The sequence below is a fragment of the Dipodomys spectabilis genome, unplaced genomic scaffold (assembly GCF_019054845.1).
Source record: "Dipodomys spectabilis isolate Male_0828 unplaced genomic scaffold, ASM1905484v1 ptg000239l, whole genome shotgun sequence".
In the NCBI taxonomy this organism is placed as follows: Eukaryota; Metazoa; Chordata; class Mammalia; order Rodentia; family Heteromyidae; genus Dipodomys; species Dipodomys spectabilis.
The window spans coordinates 3,902,063-3,913,481 of NW_024870916.1; the positions used below are offsets into that span (position 1 = coordinate 3,902,063).

General features: G+C 39.5%; 1 non-coding gene across 1 annotated transcript; it reads left to right on the forward strand.

Annotated features, from left to right (window-relative positions):
• The first annotated feature begins 398 nt into the window (after nt 1-398).
• LOC122124554 lies at nt 399-505 on the forward strand. Its single transcript, XR_006150599.1, has one exon. It is a non-coding gene; the product is annotated as a U6 spliceosomal RNA (small nuclear RNA).
• The last annotated feature ends 10,914 nt before the right edge of the window (nt 506-11,419 follow it).

Genomic DNA, 11,419 nt, shown 5'->3' on the forward strand with positions numbered 1-11,419 from the left:
AGGCAAGCCCAGACAAAAAAAAAAAAAAGAAGTTTCAGGAAACTCTAACCATTTGCTGGGTGCAATGTATTTTGATTGTGTTAGGATGACCACAGTCCAAGCAGGCCCAGGCATTGTGATGCTACCTCAAAATAAGCAATCAAATTACAATCTGCAGGTATGGCAGTAGTAGAGGTGCCAAAGTTGTGAAGTTCCTTTCATCGTTGCAATGGGTCTACCTGTATCCCTATTTAAACATTTTTCCCTTCCCCTCCACAAATTATGCCAACATCAAAAATATGTGCTTGTGTAAGAAATGCATGATTCTAAAATTTCATGAAAATTCTTTTGAACTTACTTTTTTGTGGAATTGTCTAGTTTAAGAAAATCAATTACACTTTCTATATAAAAAATGTTCTGTGCTTAATCCGGCAGCCCATACACTAACATCAGTATGATACAAAAAAGATTAGCATGGCCCATACACATGGATGACTTTCAAATTCATGAAGCAGTCCATATTTTTACAACAACAAATGCTGAAGGGGATGGGGCCGCAAGGGAACCCTACTGCATTCTTGGTGGGAGTGTAAACTTCTTCAACCACTTTGGAAAGAAGTATAGAGTTTCCTGAAACGACTCCACATAAAGCTCCCCTATGACCCAGCAATCCCACTTTTGTTCATTTACCCAAAGGATCACAAACAAGACCATACTAAAACTACCAGCACAACTATGTTTATTGCAGCATTATTTACCATAGCTAAGATATGGAACCAACCCAGATGCTCCTCAGTAGATGAATGGATCAAGAAAATGTGGTATTTATATATACAATTGCATTCTATACCTCCATCAGAAAGAATGACATTGCCCAATTTGTTAGGAAATGGAAAGATTTGGAAAAAAATTTATTAAGTGAAGTAAGCCAACTCCAAAGAAACATAGGTCCCATGGGTTCTCTTATTTTCAATAATATATAACGACAATGACATTGCTACAGAATATAAATATTTTTAAATGAAAAGGGTGTAGGTAATGACATTGTAAGTGATCTTTATACCCAATAAAGATTGGTTTAATTTCTAAAGAAATACCTGAATGAACATCATTCAGCTTCCACTGTTTATTATTCCTGGAGTAATTGCTTAAGGAGAACAAATCCACCTCAAAGCGCTCTACCACTGGGCCACCTTCCCAGCTCTGCATTACATTTTATGTGCTTAATACTTTCCTGAAATTATTCCTTTTGGATTAAATATCCCAACAAAACTATTTTTTATGATTTCTTATATGATTTATATAGATTTCTTATGCGATTCTTATATGATTTCTTAGAGATCCATAAACAAAACAGCTCAGAACAGAAAAAGAGTAGGTAAGAAGTCATAAAAAAATACTATTATAGTGGTTTTAATGGCTAAGTGTAAATAATATGTAACAAAACTGTGGGAAGATTTATTTGCTCTTTTTGCTATTCTCTCCCCTTCTCTGTAGAAAGGTTCTCACTATGAAGTGCCAAATGGTCTGGACCTTTCAAGCCTTGTCTCAGTCACAGAAGTGATGGAATTAGGGACATGTGCTCCCATGGCTGGCTTTTAGGAAGTTCACAATAAAGTAATACCAATACACATAAAGAAATTTTTGTGAGTGATGTGTATTCACTTCTTCAATTGCCAAAATTAAATTCATATGTCAAAACATCAAATTACTTACATTATAATATATGTAGTTCAACCGGCATCACTAACACCTCCATAAATCAAATGCAAACTAAAAGCTCTACTTCAAAAACCAACATCTAAGGCAGTGTTGGAAATACAAGAAGTTGCACAACAAATCAAAAGGAGTGCGATCTTTAACACTGGCAATGAGCAGTGATAGCTGAATTTTTAACCAGGCTTGAAAAGTTCGGGTGTCAACTATGTGATTAGAGTTGCAGAGTTGACCTTGGTATCAAGATTGAAGGTAAAATTCAAAGGCATCTAAGATTGCTGCAGTATTGTGGCTCGATACAGTGTGACCCTGTCTGATAATGGTAAAGCACAGAGTAGAAGCTAAGTCAGTGAAATGTATAGGAAGGATTCTCCACTGAGAATAATTGCAGGGGGTGATCATCACTCTTGCGTTGAAAATGTATAGCCCATCATTCTACTTTAAGCTCTAGTGTTTTTTCTGATCTGAAGATAATTATAACATACCAATGTGCTGTGAGTGCTGAGCAGTGTAGGTGTATATTACGCTAATATATGTAAAAATCCTTACAGGTATGGAATGGCCTGACCCTGACACTTCATTCTGTGTTGTTGAGTTTCATGAACAAATGTTCATAGTTAGGCAATTCACAATCATCTAAGTCTGAATCAGGAAACTGAGATAAGACATTAGGGTCATCACTCCAGTGACATGGTCTGTGACTTATGAAATAAATAACATTATTTCATAATGTAAACGTGTTTCTAAAAAATTATGCAATACCAAATATACAAAAGGGACAATTATCCATCTCTTGTATTATCAGAAGTTAAGATACTCCTGAATTGTACTTTTTTGCTAGAGGATCACAGTATGAGTGCTGATATTTGGTATCTTTCCAGGTGCTCCTATACGTTTGTCAATCTTCTTTGAGGAAGTGTTTTTCCATAGTTTTTTTTTTTTTTTTTGAGGTGTTCCGAATATCAGTACTGTCGCTAACCACAACCATGGGACAGAAAAGATGATGGGATACCTGGCCAAAGAACTGAGAAATCACAGGAAGTAATAGGAAAGAAGACACCAGAGGACCAAAAGCCTCATTGCCAGCTTCTGGATCCCTAAATCCTGCTTCACATGCTTTTTATTCCTTCTACTACGGGGGTGGGGTGGGGGGTAGGGGGGTTGTCAGTGGCTACAGGTATGTCCACAAACTAAGGCATTAATCTTGCTGGTGGTTACAACTATTGATATGAGATATTGTTTGTATACATAGTGATAATTGAATCCCTTATTGTTCAGGAGCAGAAGGGAGCAATAGTCATTACAACCATAACACAGACATGTATCTTGTCTACAAAGTCTTAATCTTTTAGTGTCCAACAGCTCTAAATTACATACTCTTGAGGTAATAACTCATATCCCTGTCTTCCCTTGACTGACCTTTCCAGAGTATAGCTCTCATCCTTTTGTCTGCTGTTTGAGATGGCTTCCCAATCTATCCCTTTCCAGGTCTAACAGCTTGAGTCTAGAATTCCTCACAAGTACTGTGACAGATGTATTATTTTGAAAAGGATATTTTTTTCGTAGATAGGTTAAATTTTTATATTTTATTTTATTTCAAAAATATTATACAGAGTGGTTACAGTTACATGAGTAATGTACATTCCTTGCTGAATAGTGTTACCCACTCCATTGTTGTTCTCATATCCCTTCCCACCCTCCACACCTCCCGCTCACTCCAAAGTTGTAAAGTTCATTTCCAATATAGTGTCGTGTGAATATCATTGTTGCAATGGGTCAGTCTTTGTACATCTTTCGTCACTATATTTTTTCCCTTTCCTTCTCCAAATCAGGTAAATGTATATACAAGATGGAAGGTACCAGAATCAAGACAGAGATTTCCAGGGATAAACCAATGGAAAAAGGCAAATGAAATAAAAATAAGACCTAGATACACTACTTTACCTACATCAAGGTTGATATCTGAAAAAAGACTTGTTGTTTCTATGGCTTAGAGTTCATTTCAATTAACATCATTTTGTAAGGTCAAATGTACATAGCTCTGGAACCAGCAATCCCATTCCTGGGCACTTGTGGAAATGATCTCAATCTAAACCACACAAAATTTACAACTATGTTTTTTACAGCATTATTGCTATAGCTAAGATATGGAACCAATCAAGATGCCCCTCAATAGATGACAGGATCAAGAAAATGTGATATATATACACAATGGAATTTTATGCTTCTATCACAAAGAATGACACAACTCCTTTCTTAAGAAAATGGAAAGACTTGGAAAACAATCATATTATGTGAAGGAAGCCAGATTCAAAGAAACATAGGTTCCATGGTTTCCCTCATTTTTATTAATTAATATATGCTTAGGATAGTCCTGGCAGACATGTTCGCTTTTAAACTCTTGAAATATTCCCTTTTTTCTCTCCCTCTTTCTCTCTCATTCCATTTGTTCTAAGTCCTGTGATGATCTTGTTGATTTTCTCCCATTACATTCATCATTGCATCTTGCGAACTACTGGTATGCACTACTGTACTTCTGTCCATTCTCCTTGTGCTTCGGCTTGTACCCCTCTCACAGTGGAGGGCCAGAGATTGGGGATATTCTCTTCACTCTTGAACTCAGACATCTATCTTTACTTTCTAACAATACATTCATTGAATTCTTTCTCTAAATTCTAATGCCTTGAAAATGATTACTGCATTTTCATGGCTTTGTTATTTGGCATCAGGGAAGTACATAAATCAATAACTGTAACTTAGGTAAAAGAAGACTGCAATCATGCCTCCGTAGGTGTTGTTCATTGGATAATGTTTACTTCAAGGTCTGCCTGCCTGCATCCTTTTCACTGTTTATTTATCAATGTAGCCTTTTCTTCTGGAAAGTATGTATTGGCCTAGTGAAGATCAATTCCTACTCTAATTAGTCATTAATTTTATTCCAACATCATTTCACAGCTCCTTCTGAGTTTCTTCAGGGTCTGTATAGTAGTGTTTCACATTCTTAGAAGTTTTAACATCGATGCATCCAATGATAAAGACACATTGCTTAAGTCACCATTTTGATGACTGAAAAGAAACCATGCTGCAACCTCACTATATAGTAATTTTCTGGTTTTAAATTCTTTAGAATTTAAAATTAAATTTTAAATTCTTTAGAATTGATGGTGGAGAACGAACATTGTGCCTGCAATTTGATCTTTTCCTAATTATTTATAGTATCCTTTCCAATATTGTATAAAGTTAAAACATTACTACTTACCTTTAGGATTTCTAAAATGGTCAAAGTATACATTCTATTCATTCACAATTTTAACACAATAGTGTCCATTATGACCAAGTGAGAAATTTTAAACTTTTTATTTGTGGTCCGTAATGGTGGTGATAGGGAATCAAGTCCAATGCTTCATGTGTCTTAGTCTCCTGTGTGCCTCTGAGCCTGAGGTGAACTGTGGTTTTATTTTCACTCAACTGGAATAACGAAAAATTTCACTAGGAAGGAATTATTACTTGGTTACTTTCTCCAGTATCTCTCGCATATATAAAAGTAATATAATTCTACACTGACAGAAAATGGTGTTCCTATATTGTATTTATTAATAGTAAATTTTTATGTTTTGTAGCCCCAATCTTCACTAAGGTTTGCCACTTTCCTATCACTGCTTCCCATAAAACTTGACTAGATCCACTAGAAACACAAGTCCAGTCAGCCTCTTTCTTAAAAAGCCCAACCTTAAATAACCTACCCCCTGGTAGCCCTGCTATAAACTTTCAAAGGCCTGACTGAAACCAGACTCCTTCCTGAAAGCCCTCCTCTGCCATAGGGAAATCCCTCTTCCACTCCTCCCCTTCCCGGAATCCCTGCTCTGCACCACCAGAAACCAGGCCACATCCAAGAACTCCACCTACATTGGGCTCCTCCCTCGAATCCCCACCTCATCCATCAGATACCCTGCTGCAACTACTGCCCCTAACTACTCTAGTACTGCATAGTCTTATTGCTCCCATATCCTAGTACCTGCAAGCTCCTCCCTTTCCTTTCAACCCCACCCCCAATCATCCTTCTCCCTCAAGCCCCTCCTGGTTTCATCAGAAACTCCTCCCATAACTAGCCTACTTCTAAGTGGCCTAACCTCACAAACACAGCCCTGAACCTACCTCTTCCTACAAAGCCCATCATGCTACACCAAAAAACCTCCACCTGCCTATAACTGTCCTTGAAACCACACCTTGCTAGGCCAGAAGGTTCTCACATAGCCCATCTCCTGCCTGGAAAGCCAGCCCTGCTCCACCACAAACCTCTCCACCTCCCACATCTACTCTCTCAATGCCCTGCCTTGCTCCCACCCCCTATTGGCTCCTTCCTCAGATCCACACACTACACCACCAGATACCATGCCCATAATTATCCTACACCATTGTAGCCCTTCCATTCCTTCTCAAAGCCCTCCTCCAACTAGCCACATGTCTCCAAGCTCTGTCCTGCTCCAGATAAACCCCACTAGAAAACCCCCACTACACTATCCAATCTCTCGACACCCACATTGCTCCACTGGAAACCACTGCACCAGTTGGCCTCCCTCTGGAAGTCTCAGCAGGCTGAACTGTAAATCCTTCTCCCTCCATAGTCCCTTTTTGAAGGTTTCTTTGCCCTACTGAAAACCCTGTCCAAAGTCCATGTCCTGCCTTGCAACACTGAAATCCCCACCCAACCTGATTTTTCTTTTAGAAGTGGTAACTGGCTACCCAAGAAACCCCATCCGAACTAGTCTAGTGCACTGCTCTCACAAAGCTCTGGTCCTGAAAAACTCCTCCATACATTGTGACTACATCCTGCTCTGCCTCCACCTCCACCCTAACACACTTCCCTAAGGCCTGCCATTCTCCACCAGAAACCCTGCCCCTTACTAGCCCACGTCTTCCTGGTACCACCGGGCCCTCTCAAAACCAAACTTGAAAAGCCTCTCTCTCATAGCTCTGCATTCCTACACCAGAATCCCCACCTTCTGACAGCCTCTTGCCTCCATTCCCTTCCCTGCCTTATGGGAAACCTCACCCTACATATCCCACAAGGGGTCACAGTGGCTCTACCAGCACCCCTCCTCTAAGTAATCTCCTCCTTTGTAGCCTTGTTCTTCCTTCTCAAAGCTCTGTCCCAAACAGCCTCCTCCCCAGTGACCCCATCTTCTTCCACTGAAAACCTGCCCACCTGCCAGCCTCCATGTTCAATCCCGCCTACTCCACAAGAGTCCCCGCCCCTAACAAGTCTAGTCCTTCCTGTCCCCTCCCTGCTGTCTCAAAGCCCTACACAGACTGGGCTTCACCCTCAAAGCCCCGCCCTGCTCCACCACAGAGACTGTGCCAACACCAACTCCTCCCTTGAATCACACAGGGCTCCACCAGAAACCCCACACCAGCTCACCCATGATGGTCCCATCTAGTAACTTTTATTACAAATGCGATTTTATACTGGCCATAGAATTCATACTAATCAATATGATAAGAATGCAGTATGGCAAAAAGGCAACAAAAATTAAATAGCTATTGGATACTTTAGTCTAGTTTGAGGTTCTGTTACCAGGTAGATACACATTGTGTGAAAATGTCTGAAGGGGATTCCTCTTATTGGAAAGCATTCTTTGAAGTATCAGTGATCATGAGTGATCATTTTATTTCTAGAAAATTTGTGCACATTTGTGCCATTAACTTCAAAAAATATTCTTTATTTTAAATCCTGTGGTTTTGTTGAGGAAAGAGTATTAGTGTGTAAAGAGATGTTTTTCAACTCATCTCTCTAATGAATAATTTTGGAGTTGCCTACCTTACTATGTACAAGAGTATTTAGTAACAGAAATTCTCTACCAGAATCCACTTTGAATTTCCTCCTTCCACTAAAGTGCCCTTTGGAAAACACTGAAGTGAGATTACACAGGTAAAATGCCAGAAATAAAAACGTGTTTGAGATCATAACAAAATTATGATGAAGACCCCATCCAATGTGCTTTTAATTTTCTAACGAAAGGAACTTAAGCCTATTTAACTGCAGGCTTTCTGAAGACTAGAAGAAAAAAATATAAGAAATGCCCTATCATACCATGGTTCTGAAAAAAAAAAAAAATAAGGAAAGACAACATAATGAGACAGAAAGGAATGAGGAACTTGTACATGTGATATAGAGTGTAAAAAATACACTGAATCAGGTAAAACTAATTTTGGTCATGATGTCTGGTTGTTCAATATATTTCATTGTAAATATTGCTCTTTATTTAGCTGTTACTTAATAGAGGTCTCAGCAGGGATGTTCTCAGGTAATTGTGTAGATGGTCAATTTCATCATTGCAAGATCATCAGGATGAAAAACTCCATACACCTTAAGACACACCTGCAACAGCACTAGGCATACACTTCTATTGGTCCAACACTGTAAGACAGACCTGTGTTTTACCAAAGCTTTGTATGTGGTATGCTATGTTTTATTCAGGCTGAAGAGCCAAAGTAAGTTCAATTTGAGATTAACCCCACCATCTTGTGCTAGTCTGCCCTCAGAGTAACCCCAAGAGAGAGAAAAAAAAAACATAGGTTGTCACCAACCCTGCTGTTGCCCAAGTGTTTCAGGAACAGAAAATCCCAATAGTTCAGAGAAAGGTCAGTGAGGTTAGAGTGGACTCAAACCAATCATGTAACTGCTTGTGTGGAAATTCCCTAAACTTGTATGCTCAATACTATAAAAGCTGTGCTGATTTTGTGCTCGGGGACTCTTTGTGTCACTGGTTACCCAGTGTGCAGAGGACCAAGCTTGAGCTTGCAAATAAACGACTCTTTTGCTGTTCGCATTGGTTGTGGTCTCTGGTGGTGTTTCGGGGGTCCCAAGTCCATAAAACATTTCTGGGGGCTTGTCTGGAATCTGCCTCATAAGACCCTCCAGATGCCCCAAAAAACCCAGCTGTCAAGTCTAGGCATTGCTGTTCTGTATATTTGGTTGCCTGCAGGTTCTGTATCTGTAATTCTGGTTTCCCACCAGGTCTGTATTATGGTTGGCAAGGAATCTTGGCAGACGTGTTATAAGACTGCCAAAGTGGTCTATTAGGAGATATCCCCAGACACCTTTGGATAGATTGCTGTTTAGTACAGACATTTTTTGGGAAATTTTCCATCTGTAGTCTGGCACTTCATGCAGATATTTTTTGGGAAGTTTTCCATCTGTACTGGGAAGTATTCCATTTTTTGGGAAACACTTTCTGTAGTCTGGCACTTTCTGGTTGGCAATTTACAATGCTACAGCATGCCTTTTTAAGTTGTGTCTGTGTGTTGAGTGTTCTGTTTGTCATTTGGTGTTTATCTTACCCTTAAGCCTTGACCCAGGGGGTACTGAGAATGGGGGAGAATCTACCACTCTGAAGGGATGGCTGCTAAGGACTGCTTGTAGAAAACTAAAGCTAGTTCCTTATATATCACCCTGCACCAGAATCAACCCCAAATGGATCAAAGACCTCGAGGTCAAAGCAGACATTCTGAAACATTACAGGATGGAATAGGAGAAACTCTAGGTCTCCTTGGCACAGGCCGAAATTTTCTTAATAGAGCCCCAGAAGCACAACAAATCAAAGAAAGGTTGGACAAATGGGATTGTGTGAAATTGTAGCGCTTCTGCATGGCAAAGGATATAGCTAGTAAGATCAATAGAAAACCCATGGATTGGGAGAAGATCTTCACTAGCCATACAACAAACAAGGGTCTTATATCTAAAATATACCTGGAACTCAAAAAATTAAATCCCCAACAACAAATCTTCAAAGAAACAACTGCCCAATAAATGAGTGGGCTAAAGACTTAAAGAGAAACTTCCCTGAAGAGGAAAAAGCATGGCCAATAGACACATGAAGAAATGCTCAACCTCCCTAGCCATAAAAGAAATGAAAATGAGATACCACCTCACCTCAGGAAGAATGGCTATGATCAAGAACTCTAATAACAACATATGCTGGAGGGGATGTGGACAGAAGGGAACCTTACTGCATTGTTGGTGGGAGTGTAAACTTGTTCAACCACTTTGTGAAGTAGCATGGAGGTTCCTCAAAAGACTCCACATAGAGCTCCCATATGACCCAGCAATCCCACTTTAGGCATTCACACAAATGTTTACAAACAAGACCACACTAAAGCTACCAGCATGACTATATTTATAGCAGCATTATTTACCATAGCTAAGATATGGAACCAACCCAGATGCCCCTCAGTAGAAGAATGGATCAAGAAAATGTGGTGTGTATACATAATAGAATTCTGTTCCTCCATCAGAAAGAATGGCATTGCCCCATTTGTTAGGAAATGGAAAGACTTGGAAAAAATTATATTAAGTAATGTAAGCCAGGCCCAAAGAAATATAGGTCCCATGGTTTCCCTTATTTGCAATAACTAGTGTATGTCTGAGTCAAGCAGAAAAAGTCAGATAATTTGATGTTAGGGAAATGAACCCTAAGATATGTATTCAAATGTTTTTTTTCTTTCATGCTATTGTTTCTAACACATTTACAAGATTATTTCTTTGTTACTTTGTATGTCCCTCCCCCATGGCATAACCCCTGCTTTCACTATATTTGATGTCGTTATAATTTTTGGAAGGGAAGGGAAAAAACAAATCGTTCAAATAGGGATACAGGTGGACCCATTACAACAATGAGATGTACAAGTCGTTATGTCGAAAATGAACTATACAGATTTGGTGGGGGGGGGAGGTTTGGGTGGGGGAGGAGAGGGAGGATGGGAAGGGATGGAAGGGGAAACAAAGGAGGAGGCTACAATGCTTGATAAGAAATATACTCATTATCTTGCCCATGTAATTGTAACAACTTTGTTCATTATTTTCACAATAGAAAAAAAGAAATTCAGACATTACAATGCTTATTGTTTTTTTGTCAGTTGTGGGGCTTCAACTCAGGGCCTAGGAAATGTCCCTGAGATTCTGAGCTCAAGTTAGTTTGCACTCTACCAGTAGAGCTACAAAGCCACTTCTGCTTTTTGAGTAATTGGAGACTAGAGTCTTATGGGGACTTTTCTTCCTTGGCTGGCTTTGAACTGCAATCCTCACATCTCAGCATTGTGTGTAGCTGGGGTTACAGGCATGAGACACTGGCACCTGGCTTCAAATAGTCATTTTTAAAATGATGAACTGCTTGTTGCCTCTGGCTCACATATATTATCCTAGCTATAGGTAGGATTACAGGTATGAGAAGCAAACACTAGGTGTGTGTTGTTCATGATGGTTTGTATTAGCATGTTTTAATATTGTTTGTTTCTTATACTACAATGCTTTCATTTTTATTTTCACCTAGGTGGCGGTGATAGGTGCTACCAGTGTTGAACCTTCTTTGGTGGAGATGGAGCCATGTGGAAGTTCTTGACTTGTATGGCATGAATTGAAGTCCTCCTGCTCTCAGCTCCCCATGGACCTGGGATGATAGATGTATTCCATCACGCATAGCTAGGAGTTGGGGAGCATTGCAGGTAAAACTACACTGGTCTGGAACTGATGTCCCAAATAGCTAGCTTGACAGGCAAAACCTTGTTGTATTCTGTTTTACTTTGAAGAAACTGTAGGTACATACTTAGAGAGTACAATGATAACACACTACATGTTTAATATGTAAAATAGTCAATATAATTAGCAGGTTTATCTCCTAAAACATTGAAGCTAATGTATGCTGGCAAGCTGACTCTACTAGTTATT